Source organism: Crocuta crocuta, unplaced genomic scaffold, assembly GCF_008692635.1.
Source record: "Crocuta crocuta isolate KB4526 unplaced genomic scaffold, BGI_CrCroc_1.0 scaffold560, whole genome shotgun sequence".
NCBI classification, from domain to species: domain Eukaryota; kingdom Metazoa; phylum Chordata; class Mammalia; order Carnivora; family Hyaenidae; genus Crocuta; species Crocuta crocuta.
This window is the reverse complement of record NW_027529656.1, coordinates 1,386,226-1,396,203: the sequence shown is the minus strand read 5'-3', so window position 1 is coordinate 1,396,203 and position 9,978 is coordinate 1,386,226.

Sequence of the window (9,978 nt, the reverse complement as noted above, 5' to 3'; positions counted from 1 at the left end):
GATATTTCAACCGACTAGTAGAATAAATTTATTAATTTATAGTACATAATTTAAATTATGTTAAGCAGATTTGCTGAAGCTGTTACATAAAAATAAAAATAAGATATTGCATTTAAGAAAAAAAAAGAATATTATGAGAAACAGAAATGTCAAAATCCAGAACCAGATGATTGAGGGTTTTTTTTTCTAAAAAACTGTATGCAGGCCACACTGTTCAGTAGTCACTTAGAGGTTATTAAGATGAGTAAGTCACAGTTTGCTCTTAAGGGGATGAACAACTTACTTTATTTCAATATCTTAGGGAATTACTGAAACTACCTGAAATGTTTGGTTGAAAATTTAAAACTATTTCATTTTTGTTTTTCTTTTCTCTTCTTCTTCTTCTTCTTCTTCTTCTTCTTCTTCTTCTTCTTCTTCTTCTTCTTCTTCTTCCTCTTCCTCTTCTTCTTTCTTCTTCTTCTTTTTTTTAGGTCCAACAGGCAAATTATATGTTTAGAAGTATGCAGCTCTGCTTTTTTGTAGCTAAATATATTTTTGTTTTGTTATCAGCTGAAGGGAAGAAAATTATTTGATACATTATTAAGTTGACATTATGGGCTTCTAGGGAAAAACAACTCATATTTTGTGAGTCATTTTATATCCCAATTGCTATTTCCATGGAGTACTTTTATCTGCTATTTTTCTGTTATAAAAAAATCTACATAATCACAGAAAAAGCCTGTTACTCTCAGACTAACCAAAATATATTTTAAATGCTCTTTTAAAATATTTGATTTCATTAAAATTACATAAGTATGTAAGATCAAAATATTTTAAGGACACTTTGAATATGTGCATTCAAATGTTGATTAATGATAATATTTATAATGGATTGTTTATCTTTGATCATATTGCAACAATGTAGAAATTCTGATACTATCACTCAGAAACTTGGTATTTATGATGTTATTAAGTAACTACTGTATAATATCCTAAACATAAAATTTGGGATAATCTGAGAGTTTTCTCAAGAAGTAACTGTATGTGTTTTATACTTCCTTGAAACTACTTTGAAATTGCTCTAAAATGGATAATAAATGATTGAAATGTAACCCTACCCTTTCCACCAAAGAATTTAAGACTTTAATAATAAGAGATATTGTATAAACGCCATAATACATTAAGATTCCTTCTACCTAACATCTATTCAAAATAATTTTAAATGAAAAATATTATTAATTTCATTTTGGCTTATATTATTTAAGTATAAATGAACAGATTGTCTTCTGTGAATGAGATATGATTTTGGTCTTACTAAAGAAATATTTTGTTGTAAACACAGTAATTTAAAATGAAAATTACTATAGCTGTGTGTGTGTGTGTGTGTGTGTGTCTGTGTATGTATACAATAATGGGGAGAGAATTAGAACAATTACAGAGACATGTAAGTGTGATAATGCATTTTAGGGAAAAGCCAATAAGCTCTGTCTAAAATTAATGAATGCAATTAAAAAATTACTTCTATCATTAATATTTTATATTTTCTTAAAGCTATAGGATACATCAAACATTATGATGTATTGCTAAGAAGAAACACTTATCCTAAATTCAGCTATCTTTTTTCATTTCACAGTGTTTTCTTTCTCCATGAGTTTTATGTACAATGAAAATTTGTTTCTTTATTTAATAATTATATATAGCCAACCATTCTTCTTTTTTAAATAAAACAAAAGCAGGAATCTGGAAATATTAGAAATGAAATTTGTTAATTGTTAATAAGCTTTCCACAGTGTAAGTTTTACTGAGATGAGAAGGTTGAGAGTTCAGGGGAATATCTTTCAGTTGAAGTTTCTGGAGGGCTATCCTCGAGAAGCTGGGTAACCATAGGGACACAAAGCTTACCAAAGTTTCAATCCACCACCTACTCAGCTAGAAATCTGATTGGATGAAAGCTACCATCATTATATCTGCCTAGGAGGGCATATAAAGGAACATAATATCAACTGGACCCTCTATGACATTTTTATAGACCATGTTTGAGATTATTCTCAAACATTATTCCTAGTAAAAGAATTAGTAGGAATAGTAAAATACAGGACCATATGCGATGTCCTTAGGCATTGAAGGAGTCTCAGTTTGTGGCTTTTGTTGATTTCTGTGGTTTTAACATCCTACCATGAGTATTTCATACAATCAATATAAAGGTAATGAATGCAGAGTTAGGAAGAGATTCCCACTATCTGCTTTCCTGGGTGAGTATGAGCTGGTTTTGGAACATCACTGAATATGACACAATATGAAGAAGGAGACCATGGAAACAGACCCCAGTGTATTTAGACATTGATGCCTACTGCCAAGAGATTTTTAAAAAGAGTGAGGTTCACTGGTCAAGAAAATAGAAAGAAAATGAGTAACATAGATAATATCCAAAGTTTACTAGATCCTTTAAAAAAAGGATCAAACAGATATTTGAAATCTGAAAAACACAATGAATGAAATTAAAAGCTTAATATTGTTTTAAACTGAAGAATAAATCCAGATAAGAATAGAAATCTTAACTCAATAGAACGTACCCAAGTTAAAGCACATAGAGGAAAAATGATAGAAAAAATATATAAACAAAAAGATCTAACCCATGTGTCACTGAGGCCCCATAAGATGTGAAGTTCCACAAAAGTGTGGCAGTAGTACTTATAAAGGTAATGGCTGAATTAAAAAACTAAAATGCTAATTTGTAGATTCAAAGAGGATTGTGACTCTAATAGTTAATTAAATATGAAGAGCACTACAGCACCTTAAGTAAAACTATAAAGAAAAACATAGAAAGTAAACGATTTTAAAAGTAGCAACAGGGGGAGAGAGAGAAAAATACATCTTCAAAAGAATAACAAAAATAATGGCAAATAATTTTTCTACAAAACAATGGAAGTCAGTGAATATTATATGCTGATATATATACATTAAGGGTTTTTTATGCCCCTATTTTCATCCATTCCCATATTCTTATCTGCCATCTAAATCTTGATGAAAAGCAGTATTTCAGTTAAGATCTCATTCTGCTATATTATGTTGTATGTCCCCACAAATAATTCAAGCTTATTACCTCTGGCCTTAAACTCAGTTACTCATTCTCTCAATGGCTCACATCCTAGAATTTCAGCATAGTATTGGGCTGGTAAGGTTGCTCTTGAATTCTGAATGAATTCCAGGTTTCCATGAAGCCTTGGATTATTGACTGCTAGATGAGCTTCTTATGTTTAGTTTCCTTCATTATATGTGCTAATCATACCACATCCTTTTCTGTCACAGCTGTAAACTGTGTGTGGGACCATAAGATATATATCTCTCTCACACTAGACTAGAAATCCATAAACTCAGGTTTGATTGCTGTTTTAGCTAACATTATATCCTTGGATCTCAGCACAGTGCCTGTTGCATTATTAATTGTCAATAAACATTAAAGAGTGAATGAATTACTATTTCTTTGCTACTATGTGTATTCTTTTTTTAATGTTTTTTTTTTTTAATTTATTTCTGGGAGAGAGATAGAGACAGTGTGAGCAAGGGAGGGTCAGAGAGAGAGAGAGAGAGAGAGAGAGACAGAATCAGAAACAGGCTCCAGGCTCTGAGCTCGCTGTCAGCAGAGCCCGACGTGAGGCTAGAACCCACAGACTGTGATATCATGACCTGAGCCGAAGTCCAACACTTAACCAACTGAGCCACCCAGGCGCCCCTACTACTTGTATTCTTACAACAAACTTTTATTTCCTAAATTAACCTGGATTTGTGGCTTTTTGTGATGAGAAAAATCGAACTACATATTACTAGTTACCTTGAGTTTTCCTCAAAATATCATTATCTCTTTCACCTCCAAAGCTCTGCCCCTACCACTTCCTTTCTTTGAAAGGTTTTCCATACCTTTTTGCATTTTACGCTGACTTGCCCATTCTCTAACCATGGTTTAGGTTGCAAATTTTCCTAGCAGCATGCTTCAACTCTGTAAATCTAGTGTAAGTGGCTCTCTTTTCAACCTTATAAACAAGTTCATGATGACTAATATTAGCCCATCTCTCCTCTATCATAAACCATTGCCTACAGGATTGTAAATATGGTAGAAGTCATTTCACTTATGTGTACGGTATGTCATTTATAGCCAATAAATATTTGTTGAGTAAAGAAGTTAAATGAAAATCATGGCTTTGATTCAAGGAATCTCATTCAACTCTTCTTTTCACTTAAAAACAAATGTCAGTGTTTTAGAAATCAAGTATCTCCTAAAGAGTTTTTTTTTCTTTAAACTGTTACCTATTTAACATTATTTTAATAGATGAACTAATTCATTTTTTCAATATTACATTATTGGTCAATTGAATATGTACACATCAAGCTCTAGAGCCTGAAAGGTATTGGTATAGGTGGTTCTGTTAGGGATGGCAGGGGAGAAAAGTTGGAGAAAGAATCGTTGGTAATCATGTAAGAGCTCTGACCTGGAACAACAATAATATGGTATAGTATCAGAAGTATGTATGAGCTAATAACACTAATGAGGGAATATCCAACTCTATTAGGAAGGGGAATTAAACAGAGGCTTTTCAGAGGGGCAATGGTTGATTTGAGAGTCAAGAATTCATTGTTGCCAAATAAGGAAGAAAAAGGAATTATATGCTTAGGAACTATAAGTCTAAAGTAATGGAGAAGAAAGATGGAAGGGAGAAAATGAAGGAGGGAGGGAGGGAAGGAGAGAGGGAGGAAGAAAGGAAGGGAGGAAGGGAAGGAGGGAAACACTGCATTTCGAAAACAATAACTCTCAATAGTTGAGTATAGCATGTAATGTGGAAGAAATTACTGAATGAATATGTGACTAAGGTAAGCAGATGCTACTCTTGGGGTCAAGTGTTATGTCATGTGAAAGTTTCTCACTTTTCTGTGCAGGGAATAGGAAGTGTTTACTAGATTTTAAGTAAAGTAGTGATATGATGACTGATGCAGAAAGAGCACTCAGCAATGTTTACACTTTGTAAAGCAAAGACTAGAACCCATTCTAAGGATGAGGGATGAGTAAACTAAAACAGGTACAGTGAATATAGAAAGCATGATGTGGATTTGTGTGATTTTATAGATAATAAAATTAAGCAAGATGTAGATACACATGACATATGATCAGCAGGGGCACATAAGTGTGGATTTAACAATGAACTGATTTCTAATTTATTTATTCATTTATTTTTTCAATGCTGCTATGCCACTTTTTTTTTTTTACAAATAATTTATTGTCAAATTAGTTTCCACATAACACCCAGTGCTCATCCCCACAAGTGCNGAGATGAAAAGGTCGGGAGGTGTAGAATTTACATCTACAGAATGGACTAAATTTGATTGTTTAAGTATGCCGGTGACCAGAGGTAATCAGGTCAGTGTTCTGCGGAAAAAAAGAAAAAAAAACCAAAAGCAAAAAGAAACAAACAAACAAAAAAAAACAAAACAGAAACAACACACACAAAAAAAGGGGGTGGGGGAAGGGAGGAGGGCATCTCTCAAGCAGGGATGGACGTGGTGTGATCCAATGAGTCAGGCGGGAGTTCTGCCTGGAGGTTGTAGGGAGGAGAGTGGTGGCGCTCCACTTCGCTTTTATAGGCGTGTAAACTTCCTGCGCCAGGGGCTCAGGCAAAGTTTGTTGTGCTTTTCAACCCAGGCAAGTCCCAGCCTCCAAATCCTAGGCCAAGCACCCCGCTGAAATTGCCTCAGGCGATCCCCTGGCTTTCACCTCAGGGCGATTCCAATCCTCCAGGCTAGTTCTGGGGGTGGAGCCAGAAGCCTCTGCTCCTTTCTCCTCCGGATCGGGCTGGGGGGCCTGGGCGGGGTAGGGGGTTTTGTCTGCTGGCACGCTGAGCCCAATGGGGTGAGGAGATCAAGTTCCCTCTGTGTCTCAATCACCCAAAACACGAACTCGAAGTCACATCTGCCAGTTTTTAGCGCCTTGCTTTCCCTCTAGAGTTCCAGCCAGCTAGGAGCGCGGACGCAGGTGCCTGCGCGCCTCCTCAGGGGTCCAAGCCCGCCTCGAGGGTAATGGCTGCAGGCGCGCAACCTCTCCCAGCCAGCGGGGAGCCCGCACAAAGAAGCAAACCGCGAGCGCAGCCCCTCCTGGGCGACTTGGAGTGTGGAGGGGCCTGACGAGCAGGTATTTTTTGCGCAAAGATTTTCTACACCCCGAGCAGAGGTTTTTTCCCCCGAGCGGAGGTTTTTCTGTTTCGGACTCTCTTTTTCCCCTCTCACTCCCCACAGAGGGGGTGGCCTGTCTCTCCAGTCTCCAATCCAGGCCTGATTTTTACTTCCCCGTTCTCACTCACGTTAGAAGGCTTTCTCAGTGGAGTCTGCGTCCTTTCTCTCCCAATCTCTTGGGTGTGGAACGGTTTCTGATGGCTTCAGATCTTTTCCGTGTGGTGCCTGGGCGCTAGTGCAGGTACGGAGCTCCCTACTTCTCCGCCATCTTGCCCCTCTCCCCCCTGATTTCTAATTTAGACAGCCAACATCATAGTGGTGTCACTAACAGCAATAGTGATAACAAGAGAAAGTGGAATATATTAATCTTATTTTTATGTAAGGAAATCATCTGTGTCTGCTAGTTTTAGTGAGCAACTATCATAATTTTCTAATATTGCTTATATTGTTTGCTGTCCTTTGTTAGGCTCCTGTGATTTTTTTTAAAACCTCAAAGACAAAATGAAAATGGAAATGAATTGTTGTTAGACTCTTAATGCTATCACCGTTCTTAATGACATACAAGTAGAAGTGTTGGTTTTAGGCATCTGTTTTTAACTTTCCATTTTAAATTATCCTATATGAAAATCACTAAAAGCAATAATTTCACAAGAACATAGTATTGTTTACCATAAAATAACCCCAGAAAAAGAGGGGGAAATAGTGCTTTCACAGTGAATATGGTTAGAATTTGTTTTCCCTAAGTCGTAATGAAATGACTGGCCCTCCCTCCTTCTCTAGCTTACTCCCTCCCTCTTTCTTTCTCCAAGGTTTTATTTTTTTTTCATTGTGTTTGCATGTAAAGGTTAATGAGTAAACTGATATCTACAAATGAATTAGAAAGTGAACCAAGTTAATATTGTTGGAGAACTTTGAAGGGCAATAATACCAAAAAGTTAAAGAATTTAATATCATAAGCCCTTATCCTTTAAGCACTGATGCAAATTTTTTCTTGCATGTAGGTTGCTAAGCAACAGCTTGAAAAATTTTTTGTTAACCATAAATACAATTCTGTGTGGTCCCAAAAAGCTTAGGCACTTCCTCTATCTTTTTGTTTGTTTGTTTGAGCTCTCATATCATATTATCAAGCCAGGCTCCTTAAATGACAATGTTCTATGTAAATGAAAATTCTATGTATGATATGCAAACACTTTCATAAATACCTTGTAATTTCTTTCCAGTGAATAACTATTGTGGCAGCATAATTATAGTTAAAGGTAAAAACATGGAATATATAATTAATTTGGATGGAGTTAGTAAAAAAATAAGTTTATTTTTAATATATGTGGAAACAGAAATATGTATTAAAACAAACCCAATCTCATGATCAAGATAATGTAAGAATTACTGTTTATTAATCTTTAATTTTTTCACAGATTAGAAGATACTACATGCTATTAATATGTACTTACCTTGAAATGTTTTATATGTTTCATGATTTACTATGGCTAATACATTCCATTGTGTGTGTGTGTGTCTATATATATATATATATATAGACACACACATGCATATATTCATTATATGTATACATGTGTATATTTATTGCCATAATACCAATATGTGATTACCTGAAGTGGAACAGAATCAGAAAGAGAAACATGCATAAATTCTCCCAGGAGAAATGAAAAAAAGCAATGAAGGTCATTTATTACATGATAAGATGCAAGATTACCAGCTCAAAAGTTCAAAGTTACAAATTATAGAAAATTTATACAAAAGATAAATTTGCTCTTGTAGATGAACTGGATAATAAAAGTGGCCCACATGTTTTCTTTCCTGTAATTTGGTATTTCGATAAATAATACTTTAGCCTATGGGGAAATCAATAAATTCATTCTTATTTACCCATCTTAAAAGAAGCTCAGGTCATAAAATCTGGTTTGGTGTTTTAGGTTTACATATTCCTTAACTACTGGTAACACTTAATCTAATTAAAAAGTTTGAATATAGTATGTCATTGTGGCATCTTTTTGAAAGAATGGGTCCAGAGTTATGCTGAATCACAAATTCAAGTTTATTTAAGTACTGCAGTAAGTAACACTTCTAAGATTTTCTAATGCCTACTAATATGTTTCATGAGTGGAATAAAAAAATACACATATATTATCACTCTCTCAGGAAAGTAGTATGGGATTAAAAATATAAGTTACATAAACATCAAGTTACCTAAACATACACACACAAAAAAGGCACACTAAATCATTTTTTAAAAATGTATGCTTATCCTGTAACTGAGGTGGGGGACCTAGTATATACATTACATGGGATAATAGTAGTAGAAATTTTGTAAAAAAGTGCAACTTTCTAGCTATTTTTTATTTTTAAAAATATGTTTGTTTTCTTGACGCTTTTGTCTTTTGTTTTGATACAAATTGTATAGTGCATAATGTAAAACCAAGCTTCTCTGTCCCAACCTAAGCATTCTTTGATGGCATCCTAATAGTGACAGCAAGGAACTGGAACATTAGGTTAGATTGTGTCGATGTGAATTCACAACTTCCAGTCTTTTAGAAACTTTCTCTACTTCTCTGTGCCTCCTTTGTCTCATCCATAAAGTAGATATAATAAAGCTATATATGTTATAAGATTATTGTGATAATTATGGGATATGATAACTTACACAAAAGGACATAAAACCATAAAAATTTTATAATAAATGTTAGCTATTACTTTTATTATTGCCCACAATAGTAGTCATTGTTAATTATGTTTACTTATTTGGGATCCAAACTTTGAAACAATGAAAGAAACTATATGAATTAGGATAAATGTATAGTATTGGAACAAAACATTAAACAATAGAGACAATTCATTATTTTACCTAACAGGGAATCTAGATGTAAGTATTTTCAGTTTTGATGCAATAATTCATTGGTTAATAACAAGGCTCTTACTAAATCTTTCTCATACATTTTGTTAGGTTTTTGCTTTTAAGTTTTTTAACCTCATGGGCTAAAGATGGCTTACAAAGCTGCATTACATTTAAGGCAATAAAAAGAAGAGGCAAAGTATTCTCATATTCTGTCTTGTCTTTTTTTTTTTTTGAATCAAGAGTTAGAATTCTCAAAATTCTACTCATTAGACTTCTTATAAATCATTGATCAGAATCAGGTCATAGAATTATCATACTTGATTTAGACAAATAATAACCTATACCTGAGATTAGTGAAGAGGCAAGTGTTAATTCAGCATATTGTGACTCAACAAAAATTGGTTTTAATTCATCAAAAAGACAAATTGTTAGCAAACAGATAGTATCTGACACCAGCAATGTGTAATTGGCTGATCTGATTTCACTAGCACTCGTTGGCCAGGGAGTGGAGAGAGGAATAGTGAGCATGATTTTACAATAAGCAGATACTATAGGAAAGTTAAATGATAATTATTTGATGCATGTAATATTGACAGTATTTCTGTGTAGCGTTCATTTGTAAATCTAGATTATATACATTTAGGTAATGAGGACTAAGGGGTTCACTTTTGGTCATAAGCACCAGGTGTTGTATGTAAGTTTCAAATCACTAAATTGTACATCTGAAACTAATATTACACTTTATGTAAACTAACTGGAATTTAAATAAAAACTGAAAAAAAGATTATGTACTTTTATCTCTAATTGATTTAACAGTATATTAATTGTAATAAATGTGGAAGTATTTCTAATAACTAATTGCCAGTTTAAATGAAGAAAGAGCTAGAGATTTTATAATAAAATGGTGACTTAAAAGTTCAGAAGAA